At 40.1% G+C, this 21,770-nt stretch overlaps 1 long non-coding RNA gene across 1 annotated transcript in view; it reads left to right on the plus strand.

Annotated features, from left to right (window-relative positions):
• The first annotated feature begins 2,700 nt into the window (after positions 1-2,700).
• LOC118563764 overlaps positions 2,701-21,770 on the plus strand; it is a 35,300-nt gene continuing 16,230 nt past the window's right edge. The window contains exon 1 of the long non-coding RNA XR_004931420.1: positions 2,701-2,977. This is a non-coding gene — a long non-coding RNA (uncharacterized LOC118563764). The remainder of the gene's footprint in view (positions 2,978-21,770) is intronic.

Genomic DNA, 21,770 nt, shown 5'->3' on the forward strand with positions numbered 1-21,770 from the left:
ACCGGTTTTCCACCTGGCATAAACACATGATGTTTTTATTTTTATCATTCAGCTTTATCAATTGTGTTTTTAGTATTTTCATTTTACTTTGCAGTTTAGTTGAATGTTAGCTTAATCAAAAAGTTTGCTGTTTGGTTTTCTTCACAAGCCATACTGCAAAGCAGTCCAAAGCACCTTTTGCTCAACTAAATAACTATTTCTGCAAGGTAATAGGACTTTGACTTTAGCTCTGAGGTTTACGGAGTGAGAAGGACTAGAGTACAGTGTCTGGTGGTACCCCTTTGCTGCTGAGCACCTGGTCAGACACATGACCCTTACAGATACAGAAACTGTGTTTAGTTTTCATGTCGCCTTTGACCCAGGTAATAAAATCAGGCTGAACCGTTATAAATACATGACAAAGTCAAATAACACAATGCTCACAGTGCTGCCTTGATTATTCAGATAACAGTGGGTTTGTTGGAGCTGGTACATGATGGCGTCTTCAACTCCAACGCCATGGCAATAAGAAAACTGCAAACTACTGGGGTTTCTAAAAAATCCTTGCTTGCTTATCCAGGTGGGCCAACAGGATTGTCTCCAGGACTTCGATGATGTGTGATCTTGGGGGAGTAGAAGTAAAATGACCGACCTACATCTAAAGGTTGTAGGACACTGGCCCCTAAGGACTGGAGTTTGAGACCCTTCCTTTAGACAGGTTTTCTTTCTGACCTTGTTACCTTTAAAACCCAGTCCTGGATAATAGACAGGAAATAAATGGTACATTTAGCAGCAATAAAAAGCTTTTAATTTCCATTATCACAAGTTAGGGAGTTTTCCTGCCACTGGCGGGTTGCCGGTTCAATTCCCTGCTCTGATTCTCTCAGTTGTTGTGTCTTTGGGCAAGACACTTACCTTGAATTGCCTGCTGGCGGTGGTCAGAGTGCCAGCTTCTGTCAGTCTGCCCCAGGGCAGCTGTGGGTACTAACATAGCTCACCATTGTCAGGGTGTGAATGGGTGTGAAGCACTTTGGGGTCGTCTGACTTAATAAAGTTCTATACAAGTACAAGCCATTCACAATTATCATGTGGTTTTAATTTTTTTTTATTAAAAGATTTCTCTACGTGTAAATCTGAAAGCTGAAGTGATTGAATAAACTGGAAGCACTTTATTTAATTTTTTTTATTGGAGAACAAAATTGTTTACATCAGGTTATGATTACAGGATGCAAAAAACATCACCCCAGGCTGCTTTGATGATGTCCAGGAACTTTAACCATGTATTCCTATTCTCCACCCTCCCGACCTTTAACAAGTAAGTTACCTGCAACCCTAGAGACAATAAAATACTAGACTTATTGTATGTAAGTCTAGTATTTGTGATCTGAGCCTCTCAGCTCCTGAGGGGCTCAGATCACAACCAGGTTCACCTCCAGCATGTGTACAAACCTCTTGTGCACTGATAACCAGTTGTGATGTGCACAGTGTAGAGAGGTTTTGAGAAGGCTGAAGAAGGCCCGAGAGACTGCTTCAGCTCCACTGTGTGGGATGAACTCTGCTATCCTCATGGGAAGTATATTGATGGAATAACAATACATCACGGACTACATCAAGTTCTGTGTGGACTCTACTATGGCCCTCATGAAAGTTAGTGCTTATTCAACAGCAAGCCCTGGATAAACCCTAAGATAAAAGCTTTCCTAAAGAAGAAGAAAAGGGCTTTCAGGTCAAGATAAGTTAAAGGAGAAGAATAGGGCTTTCAGGTGCCTTTTCTTCTGCCTAGAACTGTACAAATCTCAACTTTGAGCCATCATCCACCACCTTCACTTCAGATGACTGCTTGAATCAGCCTTGCTTCTCCATCCTGTCTTTCTCAATGCTCCAAGTGAGGAACATTCTGTGAAAGACCAAAGTGAGGAAGGCTGCATGTCCAGATAGCATCAGCTCCAGGCACGTGGGGTGCTGCACAGATCAGCTGTGTGTCATTACGGGGCACATCTGAAACATGAGTCTGAAGCATGAGAGAACACCACAGCTGTGGAAGACCTCCTGTATAGTACTGGTGTCTAAAATCGCACACCTCAAAACCCTTAACAGCTACTGGCCAGAAACACTAGCATCACACCTTACGAAGACCCCCGAGAGGCTGATCCTCAACCATCTTCAGCCCCTGGTGAAGTCTTCACTGGATCAACTTTCCTTTGGTTTCCGTTGTTTGAGTGAAGGAACTTTGTCTAAGCTTGCTCTCATGTTTCTTTTACCTTCCTCTCTCTTTTTCCTTGCTGTTGAATTACCTGCCTCTGAACCGCATATGCTTATTTTTTAAATTAAAAGAATTTGTCTGTCCCATGAGGATAGATCCAAACCATGCACAGTCCACCTTCCTTAGAGGCTGTAGAGTGTGGTCAGAATTCTAAACAATAACTGACTTCAGAATAATATTCCCATAACATAGAGTTGTTTTCGTTTTAACTGAAAGTTATTTTCAGGAATGCTGAACTCTGTCCTTCAGAGAAGCAGCTTTCCATGTTTCTCTTCACTTTATGATTATTCCAACTGGACATGAGGGGCTGCAATGGGGTTAGGTAGCTTCTCTCTCTCTGCTGTTATTGGCTAACGGGTCTCCTCTCTGCCTCCAGCCATTGGCTGGCTGCAGCAGGGTGGGAGGACCAGCTCTGTAGGTCCTCCCGTCCTCCTGTGGCTGGGCTTGTAAATGTAGAGAGTATTTCTCTTGCTTTTATCTGAGACTTCAGCTTTCTGCCTCTGAGCGAGTGTGCATGAGTGTGTGTGCTGGAGGGAGAAACGAGTTAAAGAGAGGAAGGGAGGGAGGGAGAGCCAAGCGGCATTTATTTTCTTCCCCCTGCTCCCTGTCACTCCATCCTTCCTCCCCTAACCTGGACCACCCTCCAGCCCTGCTTCCAGCCCAAACCAGGACCCCTGACCACCCCGGGACCCTTTGACTCTCCTCACTTCTCCACCCCACTAACCACCACCCCAGGTAAGTTACTGTTTCTCTAACCTAAAATACCTGCTGCTCTTCACCCACTCAGGATTCCTCTAAAACCACTCCTTTTAATTGTTTTATTGCCTTAAATATCCCATGTCCTCTTTGCCTTTCCTGCATGCGTTTTCCAAGTTTTATTGCCAGCTCCTCAGAACCAGTCTCAGTAAAGTGTAGCAGCTGCTATCAGTGAGGTCACCGTGTCTTCCCTCCTCCCATTGATATTCTGATATGAACTTCCTCCTGGCTGTCTCCACAATCTCTCCTCAGCATCTCTCCTCGTGTTTGTAGCGGTCTCATCCCCTGCAGCTTTCATGCAAATTCTCAGAGATCAGTATGATTTTTAACTTTCAGCCAGGAGCAGCGATTGACCAGGAAAGATGCTGGAAAGGTTCTATTTGTCTCGGTTATTTATAGCTTTTTTTTTTGCAAAGCTTTGGCCACTTCCAAACGGCAGAATAAAACACAGGACTGTCAGTCGGCTCCAGAACGCATGACGTTGCACAAAGTGTAATGACTTTACAAGGCAGTGAGACGCTTGATTGAATCAGGCAATCCTTCTGGCAGCAGATCGCCAATATTAACATGGCTCATAAAGCATTGCTGGCAGCAGCAGGGAGGAGAAAAACTGCTTAGTTCTTCAGCCGCACATCCTGCACTCCACCAGGAAGGGGAAGAGCTCTCTGTGTGTGAGAGAGAGACAGTGTGTGTGATTATACTGAAGTGCTTTAGACATCAATACAGCCAGCCAAGAGATTTTAAAGCCACTTTATCAAATCTGAAAATTGGACCTTGCAGCATGGACTGAAAAAAAAGCTTATAGTATTCCCCTGCAAATCTCTCCAAGGTTGGGCATTAAAGAATAAAGAGATTCCTCGTTTAGTTGTAAATGACCACATTTGCTATTTAGAATTTTGCTCCATTCAGGGCTGTTCTCTTTTTTAATTCTAAGCTGATCATCGTGTTTTCTTTTTTTATGGCGCACTTTTCAAAATTCCAAAAATTAATTTAGGTATTTATTATCATACCATATTTATCTATATAGCACTTAAAAATAAAACAAGCAAAACAGGGTTGACTAAAGTACAACATCAGTAAAATACAAGGCACAGATAAAACAATGAAAATTTAAATAAAATCAGACCAAAAAAAAAATTTAAAAAAAATTCAATGCCAGACTCATAATGTGCCAAAACCCAAAGAGTAAAAGTGTGTCTTTAAGTAAGGTTTACAAAAATTAACTGAAGGAGCTCCTGTTTGCAGAGGCAGGTCGTTCCAGACCTGTGAGGTTAGAACAGAAAACACTCGATCGTCTCTCAATCTCCTCTGTGATTTAGGAACCACCAGCAGCGACTGCTTAGTGGACCTGAGGGAACGAGATGGGGTGTAGGGGTGCAGCAGGGTGGATAAGTACGCTGGTGCAGGGCCATAAAGAGACTTAAAACAAACAAAAGAAGTTTAAAATTGATCCGGAAATAAATGGGCAGCCGGATTTATTATTTTTTTTTTGTACCTGTTAAAAATCACGCAGCCGGATTTATTGTTAAATAGTTATAAACACAAAGGGAAAATATTACTAAGAAATATTAGCAAATCAATATGTAAAGCAGATAATTTATTATGCATAAATACTGTTAAAATATAAAATAACCGTAAATATATGTTCAAATTACATTACAATATGAATTGTGATCCAGCATTAATATCAAATTATTTCAATGTAATTTAAAAGTTGAATAAATCTAAATGATTACACTTTAAATAAACTACTACACTACTTTAAATAAAAAATACATATATTTATTGAATTTTAAATTAATTTAATTATATTTAAACAATTTATATTTTAATTTGCATTTAACACATTAAAACAAACTACTGTATTAATACACATGAAATATATTAAGCTATTAAATATGTTTAACCAATCCAACACAAATAAAATCAGATACATTGCACATGAAATGACTTTACAGCAGTGTTTTGGGGTTTATGAGCCGGTAATATCAGACTGAGGATCAGCCACCCGTTTTATTCCTAAAGCTGTGGGAGCGTGCACGTGTCACAGCGTATAATTAAGAGATGAAATGCTGAAAGCTAAATAGTTTAACTTAATAATTAGCCAGTGTGATATCAAGGTGATGACACGGCTATCTTTTAAAGTCAAGGCAAAACTTACAATAGTTAGGATCATCATGACAAGAGACATTTTTTATTTATTGTTCAGAAAATCAATAGTTAGAAAATACATGTTTTATTATTTATATGTGTGTAAATCGTGTCCTGAAATTCTTTGATTTTGAAAAAATTTTACGTAATTTTTGAAATTTCAACTAGGAAGTATAAATCTCAGAATTCAGCATTAGAGGTGATAGATCTTTCCAATATGCAGGAACGCTGCGTGGACTGAAGCTGTATAGACTTTTAACTGTCTTGTTCTCTCAACACTATGTGGACAATTGTCAGGAGAGCTGTAGTTTATTTTATTTTTGAACAACTGCAGTGCTCTTTGTCAATCCAAAATGTCAGTAAGCCTCAAACATGAATATTTAGGAAAGATAAAGTGAGACTTTGGCTTTTGTAGGAGAATATCTATATGTGCACCATGATTGGGCAATTATACAACTATATATGCACAGAATTGTTATCCAACTCAATAAAAACAAATGAAGATTTTGCCATCTCCCTTGTTTTCCTCACTTAAAGTGAGAATAATAAACAAACAACTCAACATTTACTAACATTTGACATTTCCGCAAAAAAAAAAAAAAGTAAATAAATAAAAGAAAAAATCAGTGACCAATATAGAAAAATCACCCTTCTTTTGAATAACAGTTAGCAGCCTTCCATTCTTGGAGTCAGTTTCTTGATCTGCTGACCATCAACATTTTGTGCAGCAGCAACCACAGCCTTCCAGACACTGTTCAGAGAGGTGTACTGTTCCCTTTCACCACAAGTCTCCTGTTTTAGGAAGGCCCCACAAGTTCTTAATAGGGTTTAGGTCAGGTCATCTTTAAGGCCTTTACTGGCTAGCCACACAGTGGATACTTGCCATGGAGCATTATGCTGCATAATAACCATGGTCTTCTTGAGCGATGTAGACTCTTTCCTGTACCATTGCTTAAAGTGTCTTCTAAAAACTGGCAGTATGCTTGGGAGTTGAGTTTGAGTCCATCTTCAACCCAAAAAGGTCTATCTATCCATCCATCCATCCATTTTCTAACACATCTATCCCCTGTGGGGTCACGAGGGGTGCTGGTGCCTATCTCCAGCAGTCAATGGACGAGAGGCAGGGTGCACCCTGGACAGGTCACCAGTCTGTTGCAGAAGGTCTATCTATCTCGTCTTTAATAATACCAGCCTTTACCAGTACCTGACGTCTAATGTGAAGTGGAGCTCTGTGCCCATTATCGATACAGCTATCCATCTGGTCTGTCAAGGGTCACTCTCATGTCATCAGTCCATAAAACCTTTGAAATATCTGTCTCCAGATATGTCTTGGCCCAGTCTTGGGGTTTCAACTTATGTGTCTTGTTCAGTGGTGGTTGAGTTTTAGCCTCTCTTACCTTGGCCTTATCTCTGAACACCTTGTACTTCTAAGCACTCCTGGTAGGTTGCAGTTCTGGAATATGACAGCACAGGAGGATAATCAGTTCCTGGTAGCTTCATGCTTGATTGTTCTCAGATCTTTGGCAATTAATTAGCTTTTTGTTCCTCAACATGTTTCCTCCCTGTTGACTAAGAGCAGCAAAATGTTTGATGGTTCTGTGATCACACCTCAATATCTTGGCAATTTCACTAGTGCTGCAGTCTTTCTATAATTTTTGACTTTTCAGAGTCACTTAAATCTCTTTTCTGGTCTATTTTGCCTGAGGAAAAGAAGCTGCCTATTAATTAAGCACACCTTGATATAGGGTGTTGATCTCCTTAGGCCCCACCCTCCCTCATTACACAAATACACATCAGCTGGTTTGCTTGAATCCAATAAGCATTCAAGTTTATACAACTTGGAGTTGGAAAATATGTATATAAATGGTGCTATGGTCAAAAATACAACTTGCCTAATAATTGTGCACGCAGTGCAAGAGGACAAGGCAACAGAATATTCAGATGGGACTTTTTTCATTATTTTATAGATACATGGATTTAGACTAGGAAGGTTAGAGATCAAACCAATCACCCCTACTTTTGTCTGTGTTCTTCATCTCTGCCATGTCTTTTCTAGCCTCGTGCTCCAGAGCTTCATGAAATTCCAGTTTAAGCTCATCTTTAGGTCCATACGCTGTATTTAATGTCGACAGTCCGTCCCTCAGCTGTCTGTCGGGGCATGTTGGGTGTTTTGGTAAAATGTCGACAGAAGGTTTTCTGCAGAATTTCCAAACGAGCTGTTTTAGGGAGCGACAACAAACCAAAAGGCTTTACCTTAGCTATTGGTGAGACTAAAGGAAGGTTGCTTAAATTAAAGATGTGTTATCAGAGTGCTGCCCTTATGATGTGACATAGCTGGACTAATAACAAAAGCCTGTAGTGAACAGTGATCCCTACTTCCTCCTGAGTCAACACTCTGCAGGAAAGCAGCTGGCTCTTTGTGTCCTGGCCTTTTTGAACCGTTCCGGTTTTCCCGCTGGCCTGGATCAGTGCTCCTAATGTGCCGGGAGTTTCCTGGGAGGGATCTGGCTTGGAGCTTGATGGTAGATATTTCAAAGGGATAAATAAATCACACACACACAGATACACACACACACACACACACATATATATATATATATATATATGTATATATATATATATATATATATATATATATATATATATATATATATATATATATATATATATATATATATAAAATACATTTATTTAAAAAAGTGGTATATACTCCTTCAGATGCCATTCATGCTTTCTGAACAGTAGTCAGCTCATTATTACAAAAGAGTGTTTTACTGAAATGCTTTGGAAACGTGAAATTACTGTAAACACTGAAAACACACATTGTTCAACCTATCAAGTCCAAATCAGCAATTGCAAGGACTTTCTGCAAACTACTGAATCCAATAACTGACAAAGTATGAATGGGGGTTGAGAATTTGTTTTATTTGTGTCGTGAGACATACTCCTCCTGCTGCCTTGATGTTCAACCCACAGCATTCTTTAAGAAAGTTTTGCCTGTCATAGCGTCTGACTCAGATAATAAACACGTCCCTTCTGTCAGGTGTTTTCCCCTAGTCCCTAAAAACAGCAATTATCAAACCACTGTTGAAAAATAACAATTTACACAAACTACTTCTGCAGAACTACAGGCCCATCTCAAACCTCCCCTTTATCAGTAAGATTATTGAAAAAGATGTGTTTAAACAATTAAACACAATCTTAACAACGACCAGCCGCATTGACGTTTTCCAGTCAGGTTTCCGTGCTCACCACAGTACAGAGATGGCCCTTATCAAGGTGTTTAATGACATCTATATTAATGCGGACTGTGGAAGAACCACAGTGCTGGTTCTATTGGACCTCAGTGCAGCATTCGATACTGTTGATCACAGGGGGGGTTCCGGTTTTCCACAAACCCGACTCACACTGCTTGTAGGTCAGCTGTGACTCCAGTTGTGGAAACAGCATTGGCGAGAACAGAAGTTCACATGGTCCTTTTTGTTGCTATCCCTCATAAATGATTAAATAACAGGCGTGATTTTCATTTTTTAGGGCAAAACTTGCTAGTTCATATAAAGTTCATATCACCTCATTCATATAGTAAATGTATGCACTAGTTTGATAAGTATTTAGTCGTCTGCTGCACTGCAATGCAAATCTATATGAATCAAAGTCAGTGGGTGACGCTCTCTAATAAGATGGAAATGGATAAAATGATTTTCTTTTTGTTTGTCGTGCATTATATAAAAAAAAAGTTTTATATTGACACCCCTCAGAAGCATATTTTGGCCTTTTATCTATTTATTAAAGCCTATTTAAAAAAATAAAAGATTCCTTTTATCAATACTCAACAGGAAGCTCTTTGTTGGCATTACAGCAGGTGAATCCTTCATGTCATTGCTGAGCAGCGTTTTACATGATTCCTATGGTATTTTGCTGACTTGATTTCAGTGAGGAGATCCAAATTCTTGAGGCTGGAAGGCCTCCCGACCATCTCCCTAATCTTCAGCTCCCCCTGCAGATACGCTATCAGATTTAAGTCAGGACTCTGGCTGGGCCGATCCAAAACGTTTTAAAATAACTTCAAAACCAGAAGAAACATGATGCCAAAATTTAGATCCCTTTAAATCTAAACATTTATCAAATGCAATATAAATGTATCTATTTTGCATTCTTAAAAAAAAAAAAAAAAAGCTTGGTTCTTTGTGATGTTAAATCCTGTCATGTTGTTACGTTTGTCCTGTAAACCAGCCGGGCAGGACATCCCACACCAAACGCTGATGCCTCTGGTTCCACAACACCGACTCAGTGCGAGGAAGTAAAACAAGTAAAGGCGAGGATCATGGAGCTGGGTCGTAATATATCTGTAGTCTATCTGATCATGGCTGCAGACTTCATGGCATCAACACCAGAGAAGCTTATTATCAGAGGAATGTTTAGCAGTAATCCTACTGTAAATGATTGGTCCTTAAAGCTCCTGAGAATACTGTTACTTTTTACATCTGCGTTATGCCCACATTTAATTTATGTCTTTACATAAACAAAAATCTCCCCCACAAGGTTTTTTTAAAGATAATATTGTACACACGGGATCGTTTTCAGAAACCTTTTCATCCACACAAACTCACACAAACTATTTGCAGCCTCTTGAGCTCCTCAGAAAGTGTTGTCGGTGCATTCATCTTGAGCGTTATGTCTTGATTTGTGTCTGTGTGTTATGTGTTCATTCTGAGCCGGTGTCTCACCAAAATTTCCTTATGGTTACATAATGACAATAAATAGCCTTGATTCTTAAATGGCCACTGAGCGCTGTTTCAGCAAGTGAAACGCATACGGGCCAGTGTACTGCAAAGCTAAAATGTTTAAAAGTGGACTTCAGAATTTTCTCAGTATCCTCCATGTTTAAACTATTTTCTGTGTGGAATGGCTGATTTTGTGACCTCCTTTAAGTCCCTTACCAGGTTTTTATAAACTGCTGTAATCTTCAGTACTCTTTGGATCTCACCTCGGTGTTTCCTCTCACTTCAGCAGTCAGAACCACACCAGCCTGAATGTCTCAGGCTTAACAAGAGCAAACTCATTCAGACCGCAGACAAAAAAGGTTTTTATCATTTGCACTCAATGTGATCTTAGCCACTTTTAGTGGGAATAAATATAGTGTCCTAATTTACTATATACAAGAAATAGCTTCTATTTTTTTTTTTTACTTTTTCTGTGAATCTTTTCAGTCTTCAATGATATAGTTTTCCATATCATTGAAATTGATACTATATTGAAATATGTGCATATGTTAGAAAAACACACCGGGTAACGGACGTCCTTATTTACTATGCATGACTGGGTGACAGAAGGAGTTATAGGAGCTTATTAAAAAATAACACAAAGCTAATTCTGTCCCAGCTTTTCCACCACATGTTCACATGACTCTGAAGTCGAGTCCAACAACAATATTTTCTGGTCACTTCGCTGGTTAAGCTGGTTCCTTTCACCCCTGTATTAGCGGGTATAAAAATAGCAGACGGGTTAGAGGGGGCCGCCTGTTCATGACCATCCCTCGCCACCCAGAGGGATGCTGGGAAAGCAGCAGGGAAGGCTGAAGCACAGTTTGCTTCTTATCCTTCTTCCATTTACTCCCCATCTTCTCTGATTGATCTCTGAAACCTTCACAGGCTTAAATCACATCAGTCAGCGGCTCCTCGTAGACAGGAAGGTCCTCAGATTTCACGTACCATAATTCTCCCGGATGGCTTCGGCTTTTAGAAGGTGCCACGTTCAATTTCAGTAATGCCTCGCGCTGCCGGTTCTTGATTTCTGGTATGAATTATAGTTGCAACGGATTGTTTTTGAGGTTTACAGCTCTGCACTGTTAAAGAACAGCTGACCCATCAACTAAGAGAGAAGAAGGGAATGAGAGACGAACAGAGCTGCCTGTGTTGGTGCCACTTCACCATCTTAGTGTTTGAGTGGCGGCCATGATGCACATTGTCTTATATCTTCAAGTTTAATTTTTTGATTAATAACGGAAGATTACTAAATATAGTATTTGCTTAAACACAACAACAACACAGGAACTGAATCTGAACCTACTGTTCTGTGCTGCGGTGTTAATTATTGCCTGTATTTAGCTTGATTTTGCTGGAAGAAAGGAAGGCTACGTTTTAAATGTCATGGTGTTCGAAGTTAAAGATTCATACTTTCCTTCGCTGAATCCTGAGCTTACACAGTAGAGGACCAAGTGTTGGGCAGAGCAATTTGAAACACAGCCTCATCTTATTGGAGATATTCAACGTTTTTCATTCACGCCTAAAGGTAGATCTGCTTTGAAGTGAAAATTAACAAAATATCTCCGAGCAAAATTGTACGAACCAAGGAATCAGAGATGGAAAGACACCCAGGCATCAGATCTACCACACGAGACGAGATCCCAGGTGCAGGCTATGCAAAGAGGCCCCAGAAACCATTTAGCATCTCACTAGTATCTCCTAGTGTAAAATACTAGGAGGGAAGGAATACATGGAACGCCAGAACCAAGAGGCTGGTGTAGTGTACAGAAACATCTGTTCAGAATACATAAGATCCTGTGGGACTTCCAGATACAAACAGACAAAATGGTAATGACCAACCAGACATTGTGATGATTGATAAGAAGCAGAGGACAGCCATTGTGATTGATGTGGCCATCCCGAGTGATTGAAACATCAGGAAAAAAGAGCACTACAAACTGGAGAAATACTAAGGGCTCAGGAAAGAACTAGAAAGAACAACAGTGGTGCCCGTGGTCAGCGGCACTGATCAGCTCCAACAGATACCTGGAGAAACATCAGACATCTCAGTCCAGTGGAGCATAATCTTAGGATCCTAAGAAGAACCCTCAAGCTCCCAGGCCTCTGTTAGAGGACCCAAGCTTGAGATATGGAGTACCACCCACCCTGCTCAGGAGCATGAGGGGAGGGTTAGAGAGCAGTCTTGTATACATTGGCCTTGATTATATGTATTTGGCCCTACACCCATTAATGCTCGTCAACAATGCCTGGAAAACCCAAAATATATGAATAGAAAATTAATGCTTTAAGTGTCAAAATTTGCTACCGAATAAATTATTGCTTTCACTGACATCTGCAATTGTGTAGCTGTTTTATTAGTGTTGTTGGTCTGTGACAGCCCTAAACTACAGTGACTGAGTGCAACAGTAACATTTCTGACAAACAGCTGCTTCTAACAGATGTTCAGTGTCAACTACGTCATATAAAAAAAGCTGCTGCTGGCATAAAAAGAACTGAGAGTGTCCCCTCATACGAGCGAGGCGTGGCAGAGCCTTTTCGGACAATTCCATGTGTAGATTTTTACTAAGAAAAGAATCAAAAAACCAGGGTTAGCCCAAACAACCCTGCTATGGAGCAGAGCTGTTTCACAGAGCAATTTGTTGTCAAAATTAGACTCAGGGTTAACGCTGAAATGGAAAAACCGGGGTATGCAGGAATTTACCCCGGAACATACTCTGGCTATCCACTAACCCGGCTTTTTGAAACGGGGCCTGGGTGTTCCTACACTAAAAACATCACAGCACTAGAAAATGGCCATTATTGCTGGGGCTTAGTTCCTTGCAGCTGGTATGAAGCGGTATTGCCATTCTGCTTCCAGTAGAATCTGCACCATTTAAAATGTGAATTTTCTGGAGTCCTGTAATGCTAGTGAGACAGAATCCAAACCAAATATGATGTTTATGATCAGTTTTAATGCAGTTTCTTTGTGTTGTGTTTAAAATGTTTTATAAGGATGCACAATCACCCGCTGTCAATCACAATCAGCCATTTTGACCCCGGTGTTGGTCAGTAAAATACCGATTTAAAAAGCAATTGTTTAAGGCATCAAAGCTGAAAGCATCTACTTTTAAGTTCAGTCTGTAAACACATCAACAGGCTTCATCTCCTAAGATGCTGTTTGTTCTGACCCGAGTAAAAAATCTGAGACCGTTGAAGGACACAGACATGGGGGGAATGTTGGAGCTCTTTTATATTGTGTCGCATTTAAAAGGGCTTCCTCTCTCCCTGAACCTGCAGCTCAACGTTCTCTCTTATGGTCAGAATTTGTTACACAAAAAGTAAATGGATGGTTGTAAAAAAAAAAATAAACAAAAAAAAGGTTGCATGTGTAAGAGAAAATCTGAACCAGCACATCAAATGATAAAGAAAACTGGGAGCTGAGACCAGATCAGTGCATCTCTGCTTTTTACTTACGATGAAACATTTAGCTGAACTGGGCTTCAACAAAAAGGCTTACATGTTACAGTTTGATTTATGCGTTTTAAAAATTCCTTATGATGGGTTCTGGTTTCATTGTTTTAACTTTTCCTCTCTGTTTCTTGGTTAAAGAACCTATGGTTTTTGAGGTATTTTTGAGGACTTTTGATGTCATCATGATTGCAATGAGTTAGCCTGATGGAGAAGTTTGACAAAAGTGTTGCTATGTAAAGTTTTTAGGTGTGACAGTTTGTAGGAGCTTGGGTTTTATCTTATGGGATGAATCCATCATTGTGTGTCATAGAGGTTTATATGAGCAGGCTTAACAGAAAGTCAGACACGTATAACTTTAATTTCTATATAACAACGTTCTCAATGTGGTGGTTTTTGGGTCATGATTCTATTTCTTTATACTTTAGCTCTTCTTGAAAATATTGAATATCTCAAATTAGAAATGTAATTTAAGTGATTCAACATGTATAACATATATATTACAAACTCTGATTGCTTGGCTTGAATTAAAGTTATTGTTTTTTTATTTCCTCCAAAAAATATTATTTATCGACTTTTTTTCTTGAAACCTTTAGAATCTCGATTTAATGTTTAATGGTTCTGGTTCGGAAAAGGGTGGATTACCCCTCTGGGTTGGCGTCAGACCCATGACTCGAGAGGAGGAGTGTAAGTGTTGTCTTGTTCAGCTGTGATGGAAGGATGGAAGGAGAGATGGTGAGATGGATTGGGGTTGCTCCGGTTGAAAAAGCTCTCAGTTTACCGTCTACGTTCCGACCCACACGATAGTCATGAGGTCTGGATCAGGACCGAAAGTACGAGATCCTGGATACAAACGGCTGAAATGTGCTCATCTTGATGGTGATTAGAGATCAATGACGTGCAGTCAGAGGAAGCAGGTTATTGGCCTCACATGTCATCATGGAAAAAAGAAAATATATAATAATGATAACGTAATATAAATTGTGAATCACTCAGTCATTTGTAATAAAAGTTCTTTTTTTTATCTGATTTCCTCATTTTTTATCATATTCTATTTAAAATCGCAGACTTTTCACTATTTTTCATGTAAATCCTCGGTGGCGCTTGATTGCGAAGCCGGTGAGGCCGCAGCGAGCTTGGCCTCCCCTGGCATTGCGCAATCCCATGTTAACTGCGCTGGCTTCCATTCTGTGAATGCATCTTCCTGTCTCTAGATGATAAATTCAATTGTTCAAATAGTTATGAACTGATTTTCCACAATTTAAATTCCACAATTGGATTACGGATTGTGTTTTGGTCATCAAACTGTGTGCAGGTAACATGTTTTCGTGCTGCTGTGCAATCATAAGGCAAAGAACGGGTTGTAGGTGAGGCCGGCAGTTCCTTGGCCTCTAGGCAGGGGAACCGCTCGTAATCCGGAAACTATAGAGTCACAGCAAATTATGGATGTATTATTAGCGAGTTTTGCTAAACAAGTAAAGCACTAAAAAGACTCTAAACATACAGCCGGAACAGGACTGATGAAAGAAGGCTTTCCTCCCTGGCTGTGAGCTCCACTGAGACTGAGAGACTTTTAAATCTGAACAAGATAAAGAGAACCTTTACCGGAAGTGACTGATATTTTTGTTCAAAAAGAGCGCCGCATGGACTTAATTTATAAGTAGAGGTAAGACAGCGATATTTATTCATGTTTTGTTTTTGTAATAAAATGTGCATAATGTGGGTTATAGTTTTTGAACATGTTACAAATGCAGAAATCCATCATACCTCATAAACTGTTACCAATCAAATGACAAATAATTTAGTATTATTTTTTTTCATCAAAGAATCAATATTTTTCTATGTCTCTTGGTGAATTTATTTGGCTCAATCAGTCTCCTTCAGCACTTTGCAATGAGTCTACTCTGTAGCGTGTTTATATTTGTAAATCTGACTCTGATGACGTCAGTGCCTCACCAGCTATGAACCCTACCACACGTCACTGTTAGAGATAGAGTGAGAAGCTCAAAGTAAAGCTGCTGCTTCTCCGCATCAAAAGGAGACAGTTAAGGTGTTCTGGACATCTGATCCGGATGCCACCTGAGCGTGTCCCTCCTAAGGTTTTCCCCTCTGGGAATAGATTCTGGGGAAGACCCAGAACTTTTTAAAGGGAGTATCAATCCTGTCTGGCCTGGGAACTCCTCTGGTTCCCCCAGAAACAGCTGGAGGATGTCACTGAGAGCAGGGATGTCTGGGTTTTTCCTTCTGGACCTGATCTCAGATAAGCAGAAGATGATGGATCGGTTTATTTTAGCAAATTGGAAGACAGAGAGAAGTGAAGAGTTTTTGTTTTCATTGTTAAAAACATAGAGATGTGACATTTTTCCAACAAATGCCACCAAAAAACAACGTGAGCATCTATTTGCTTCCAGAAACAGAGACATGGAATGAATTTAGCATTGCAGCAGATCAGCAGATGTTTGACATTTGATAAGTGCAGCGAGAAAGGTTCCTGCAGTTTCCACGCAGAGGTGGATTCAGGGCCCCCGTTTTCTAGCTGAACGGATAACTTCACGTGGATTTAATCTTCCAGGAAAGATGTCAAGTAAGCTTCGATCAGCTGATAGTGGAGCAAACGAACGTCTTGTTTTAGTATAATTATTCAGAGATGAGCTGGGAATCATCTGTAAATCCTCACTGCCACCCACTGGCTTTAAATATCAGATCATTTCCTGCAGCGAGTCAAAAATGGCCCCCAGCTGGCCCCAGTCCTTCCTCTTTTTCCACACAGGTTCGACCTCTGAATCCCCCCCTGCGTTGACAGAAAGCAGCTACGTCATGTATCCATTATTGCCACCGTTCCTCTGAGACTATTTGGCCTAAATGATGAATGGAGCCTTCCGAGTCAACAATGAGGTTTCGCTGAATCTCTCGGGCCAGCGGAGGAGTTCTTGGCATGCAGGAAGCACCTTTATGGTAACCTTTAACTGTAAAAACTGAACATTATTTAATGAAGTAAGCTGAATACTGCTCTGACATGAACAAAGACAGCAGAAACTGACTGTGTCCTCTTAGAGAGTGGGAAAAAAAAAGGCGCGTCTGCAGCTTACGTTTGTTAATGTCAGTGAAAAGTGTAACAGATATTCTAAAGCTCATCTCTGAGCCCGGGCTCTCGGCGCTGTCGGCTGCCTCTCTGCGTTTCTGCTTGATTAAAAAGCACCCAGGAGTTGGTAAGCGCGTGGTAGGTGTGAGTGCACGCCCTGACAGCTTAGCATACTGATTATTCAAGCCTCTTAGGCTAAGCCCCGGCACTCGAGTGATGAACGTCAGCTCCTCGCTCCCCCCCCCCCTGATTTCTCTACTTTTCTCGTTCTTAACGTGAGCGAGTGGGAAGCCGGTGACAGCTCGCAGAAACATGACCTGTTGTCTCCATGGGTGCTAGGATCGGTGACACGCTGATTCAGACACTGCCAGGACTTTATCTAAACGTACTGGAATCCAATCATTGTTGAGGCGGCTCCGCTTGTAGCACCGGCTGCTGCCACAAAAGCTTTGGATATCCTAAAACAGTGGCGTCCAAACTTTTGGTCCAGTGAGGCAGAACTGGCTAAATGAAATTACTCACAGGCTAAAAACAGTGTTTTTCATTAAAAAAAATGTGAAAATAACTTGCTCAAAATAAACTATATACGGTATTTGAATGAAACCAATTAAACGGTCCAATTCACCTACAAAGGGTTTTGTAAATATTTCTGATCCAAAAGACTAAAAGGGGCCTCGCACATTTGTGTTACTCATTATTATTTTGATCGATTATTTTCTATTTTGTTAGGGTTAGGGTTAATAATAGGATATGGGTCTTTTGATTTTCCTTAAAAGTGCTTTCAGTATCACTTCAAGTTTAATAAATGGGCGTTTTTAAGTCCGGGATGTTTGTGGTTCTATTTACCATAAAATCTAAATGAATGCCAAAAGTGTGGTTGATAAAATATTTAAGGAGATTATTTTTTGAGTGAAAATCTTGTCCTAATTTTTTTTTTTTAAATGTCCATCTGCATCAACAGCTTACGCTGCAGGGCCAAATTTGTATCCCTTATGATTTGGTGTCAGGGGCCATAAATGCCCCCCAGGCTGCTCGTTGGACAGCCTTGTCCAACAGCCCCGAGACAAAAACTTGGCTTTCTCTGCTGTTTAACAACAAAAGGTGTTGTGCAAAAGTTGGAAATCGGCTCCTAATTTCATTGTTTTCCTTCTAATTAGCCAGTCTGTGTTGTAAGGGTACACAGACTGGCTAATATATATGTATGTGTATATATATGTATGTGTGTATATATATATATATATATATATATATATATATATATATATATATATATATATATATATATATATATATATATCCCATACATATGAATGGGGTCATACATTTATAAAATACAATCATATAAAATGAAGCCATAGAAATACAACATTCAAAAATATTACTTGAAAGTTTGAACTGTTTCACAGAGAGCTTACCTTTCGCTAAGTGGGAAAAGTAGATCATCATCTACTGTATGCCAAATCCTCAGCACACAGTCCTTTTGAATCAGCCTTTTTTTTAGCTAATATCTCTTTTACTGATGATTTGGAAATTTTACATAGATTCAAATGAAGAAACTGGAACAGCAACACACAAGATCTAAGGTCAATTTAAGAAAACGGTTCTTGGGTTGATTTGTGTTGACTAAACACTGCTTCCTGCCCTGAGAACAGGAACTTGTGTAAGCCTGAGTTATTAGGTCAGAGCTCAGCTTTAAGTGGCTTTAGAAACAAAATATTCAAACCAGTAGTTAAAAAACAGCGAAGGTTCAAATGGCCGTCTGAAACCTGGAGCTGTTGATAAAAGGGTTAGAAACTTTCACACAGCACTGTACGTTATTCCCGTCTATTACCTCTCCATATGCACCACCCTGGCAGTAACTGCATTTCTGCATCACTGATCCTGTTTATATTATACTGGGAGAAATATTTTCCCAATTAATAACATTTATATTTCCACCTAAATACTGTCTGAGAATAAATAGAAATATTAACACTTTGCGAAACAACAAATTCCCCTTAGAAATATGCCAACCTTGACGGTAATGTTTGCTCTGCAGTGGGATTTTCCTTACGGGCGGAGCGAGCTCCGATCTGGCACGACGGGCCTCGGCTGCTACCGCTGAGCCCCAGCTGACCAACAGATTGGCCCCAGCTGGTGGTTGAGCCCAGAACACCAGACACTTGGGATGCTTCAGGATGCAGCTGATACGGTGGAAGCGTATACAACACAATGAGCCACCCTGAGCTAATTAACCAGTTCTCAATCCATTTTAAAACATAAGTATCGATAGTTTAAAAAAACATAACTTATCAAAGATGGGAGAGGGGAAAGGGGGAGGGTTAAGAATCTGTTAAGAATCTGTTTTTTTTTTTAGAAAACGGCTGAACATGGTGGTGTAGGGGTGCTGAAGCCTACATCCATTCATGATTAGATGTTTCTAGTATCTTTTTCCAGGGTTGAATAACAACAATGATTGTTATATAATTTCCTCTAATCCACACCGGGTCAGAATTACGCATGCAGCTTTCAGTAAATTCACACACCGTCAGTAATATTTGGGAAATTTTACCTAGACAGACAATTTTTGTGTTTCTGCTGCCATTCTTCCTGGATGTATGACTTCTCGACAGAATAGGTAGACTTTATTAAAACTGGCCTCTGACGTTATTCCGTTTCAAACATAAGAACTATTTTTAATAAAACAATAAAAAAAATAAGACAAAAATCTATACTTTTCCAATTGTAGAGTTAAATCCCTTGTCAGTGCAATAAGAATTGCCTGTATTTAGTTAGGTGTGGAAGTTAAAACACACAGGACCGCACAACATATGGTAAGTGAACAAACTAGGGTCTACCGGCTGAAAAAACAGCCTTTCCTGTTGCTCATCCTGAGCTACTTCTTTTGATGGCACCACAAATGGGCAGTTTTTGTAACTGCACAACATTTTCCAGGCAATGTGGTCTGCTTTAAAAACTGCAATATGAAGATGCACCAAACTAAATGCAGGTGTGAAATTTCCCCGCTCAATCGGACAGAGTCTGGGTGTGAAAACCCCCTAAGATTAGATTATTAAATAAATAAACAAGTACATAAAAAGGTGCAGTCCATTAGAAGGGTCCCTGGGAGGGACATATATTGTTAAACAGAGCAGAAAATGAAGGTTTATGAGCGTCGAGGGCCCTTTCTGCCTGAGGACCTGATTTAACCTTTTGCCTGATAGTAGGGGGTAGCAAACAGTGTTTGCCCATCCTTCTAACCACAGCAGGGTGGGTTTTATAGACATAGAATAGAATACAAATAACCTTTATTGTCACTCAGTGGGGACGTCAATGTGTCCCAAAAGAAAAGTGAAACGCAAAATGGAAGCTATAGAAAAATACATTATAGAAAAAGGGGACTGTACATTAATGCCATATATGCAACACAAAAAAGTACTGTATACCTATGTTAGAGATAGTATAATCAAACTAATTCCTGAGTAGGGTGATACTAAGAAATGTGCAGAAAACAGCACATAATATTCAGTTAAAAGAATGAAAAAGAAAGCAAAACTAACACAGATATAAACAACTCATTGAGTTTGTTGAGAGCAGTAATGGTTCAAAAGTCTAAAGTCTGAAACACAGCGGATCAGAATTAGCATCATAGCAATTAACTGTGGTTGAAATGAATTAGGCTGGGCAGAATGTTTACGGCTCTGAGTGACTGTGTCGGCGTTGTTCCAGCCAACATAGACCTCTGGTCTGTTTTGGTCGGAACTATTTGATGGGAAAGTAAAACACACCCGCTTTTGGGGAAAATGGAACAACAAAAAAAAAACTTCTGAACTGTAAGGTTTGTTCATACATAGGTTGGTCCCAGAAACACAGCTCAATAAATAATCAATTGAACATTTCAATGAACAGTGTACTTAAAACACAGTAGGAGATCTGAAGTTTAGGATATAGAGTGACAGATAATAAAGTGAAAAGCTATTTCTTTGAGCTTGTTAAGCAGCAACTGTGGTTGCTTGTTTATACAGGCATAATTTCCAGTATTTACCCTCGGGTGAATACTCGATGTCAGAAGTCCGGTGGTCTGTAGAGGGAACCTTTGTGCAGTCATTGTGTCAGCAAACAGTCAGTTCGGAGTGTGGAGGTTCGGACAAAAGCAGTGTGTCTCTTGACCTTAACAGCTGCTGGGAGGAAGGATCTTTGATGTTGCTCTTTGAGCACCTAGGATGCAGCAATCTGTCACTGAAGGAGCTCTCCAGCTCTGCAACAGCTTCATGCTTGAGGTAGGAGACACTGTCCAAAAGTAATGTTATTTTTACTAGAATCTGTCCGTCTCCCACCACCTGCACTGGGTAGAGAGGGTATCCTAGGATGTCAGCTAGCAGCTAACAATTCACTGTCGTTGCTGCAGAGCATCTCTTTGATGATGAAATGCCCAGTTTTGCACCATCTATCATTAACAAACACAGCCGGATCCCCTCTTGTCTTCTTGCCACCTCTCCTTGATACTTTCGACCAGGAGTAAATTATGTATACGGATGTGTCATTGATATTAAAAAGCTCTGGACCGTTTTTTCCCCTTTTGTTATGTTTGTATGACTCTGCTAAAGGTCATGGCAGTGGCCAAGACAGTAGCTTAACGTTGGCAGCTTTATCATTCCTGAAACAGTTAAGATGCCTGTTTGGGTTATTTGTCCCGCTGGAACATCCTGGTGGTTTCGGCTAGTCACCTCAAACTGCCCCAATCAGATGAAAGTCAATTGGTTGGAAGGTTTAGAACAACCCAGGAGGCACCAACTGATGCATGCCCAGAACTACGTGTTAGAGACGTTGAAACTTAAGAACAACCAGCTGGTGGTAGCATCATGCCATTGGGTGTTTCACTCACCGTCAGTACCGGTTTAATGCACAAAATGGATGGAAGAAGAGAAATTCATGTTTTTAAAATCAGACCAAATAGCAACAGAAATGTTCCAAAAAAATAATTAAAATCTCTAATTAAAATGACCTCCACATCAATGACGAGTGATACGACTGTATACTCTTTCTCATCTTCACGTCAGTCTCATTTGTCTGTTCGAAGGTAAAAAAAAAAAATATGACATATAAGTCATTGCTCTTTCCCTGACACACTTTTACCCAAAGCAGTTATTTATTTTTATTTTTAGACCTTTTTTTTCCTTGTGCAGCTCCAGAGGCATGTGCAGAAAAGGATGCTAAGTCAGCGGGAACACAGAGAAGTGAGCTTAAGCAGATGTTGGTGGGGGGAGGGACTTCAGGAGGTTGAGAAAACACTTCTATGGGTCTCTTTCCTGTGGCTTTTTCTAAAGGCAACGACGCTTGGAGAACT

The sequence above is a fragment of the Fundulus heteroclitus genome, chromosome 7 (assembly GCF_011125445.2).
Source record: "Fundulus heteroclitus isolate FHET01 chromosome 7, MU-UCD_Fhet_4.1, whole genome shotgun sequence".
Classification (NCBI taxonomy): Eukaryota; Metazoa; Chordata; class Actinopteri; order Cyprinodontiformes; family Fundulidae; genus Fundulus; species Fundulus heteroclitus.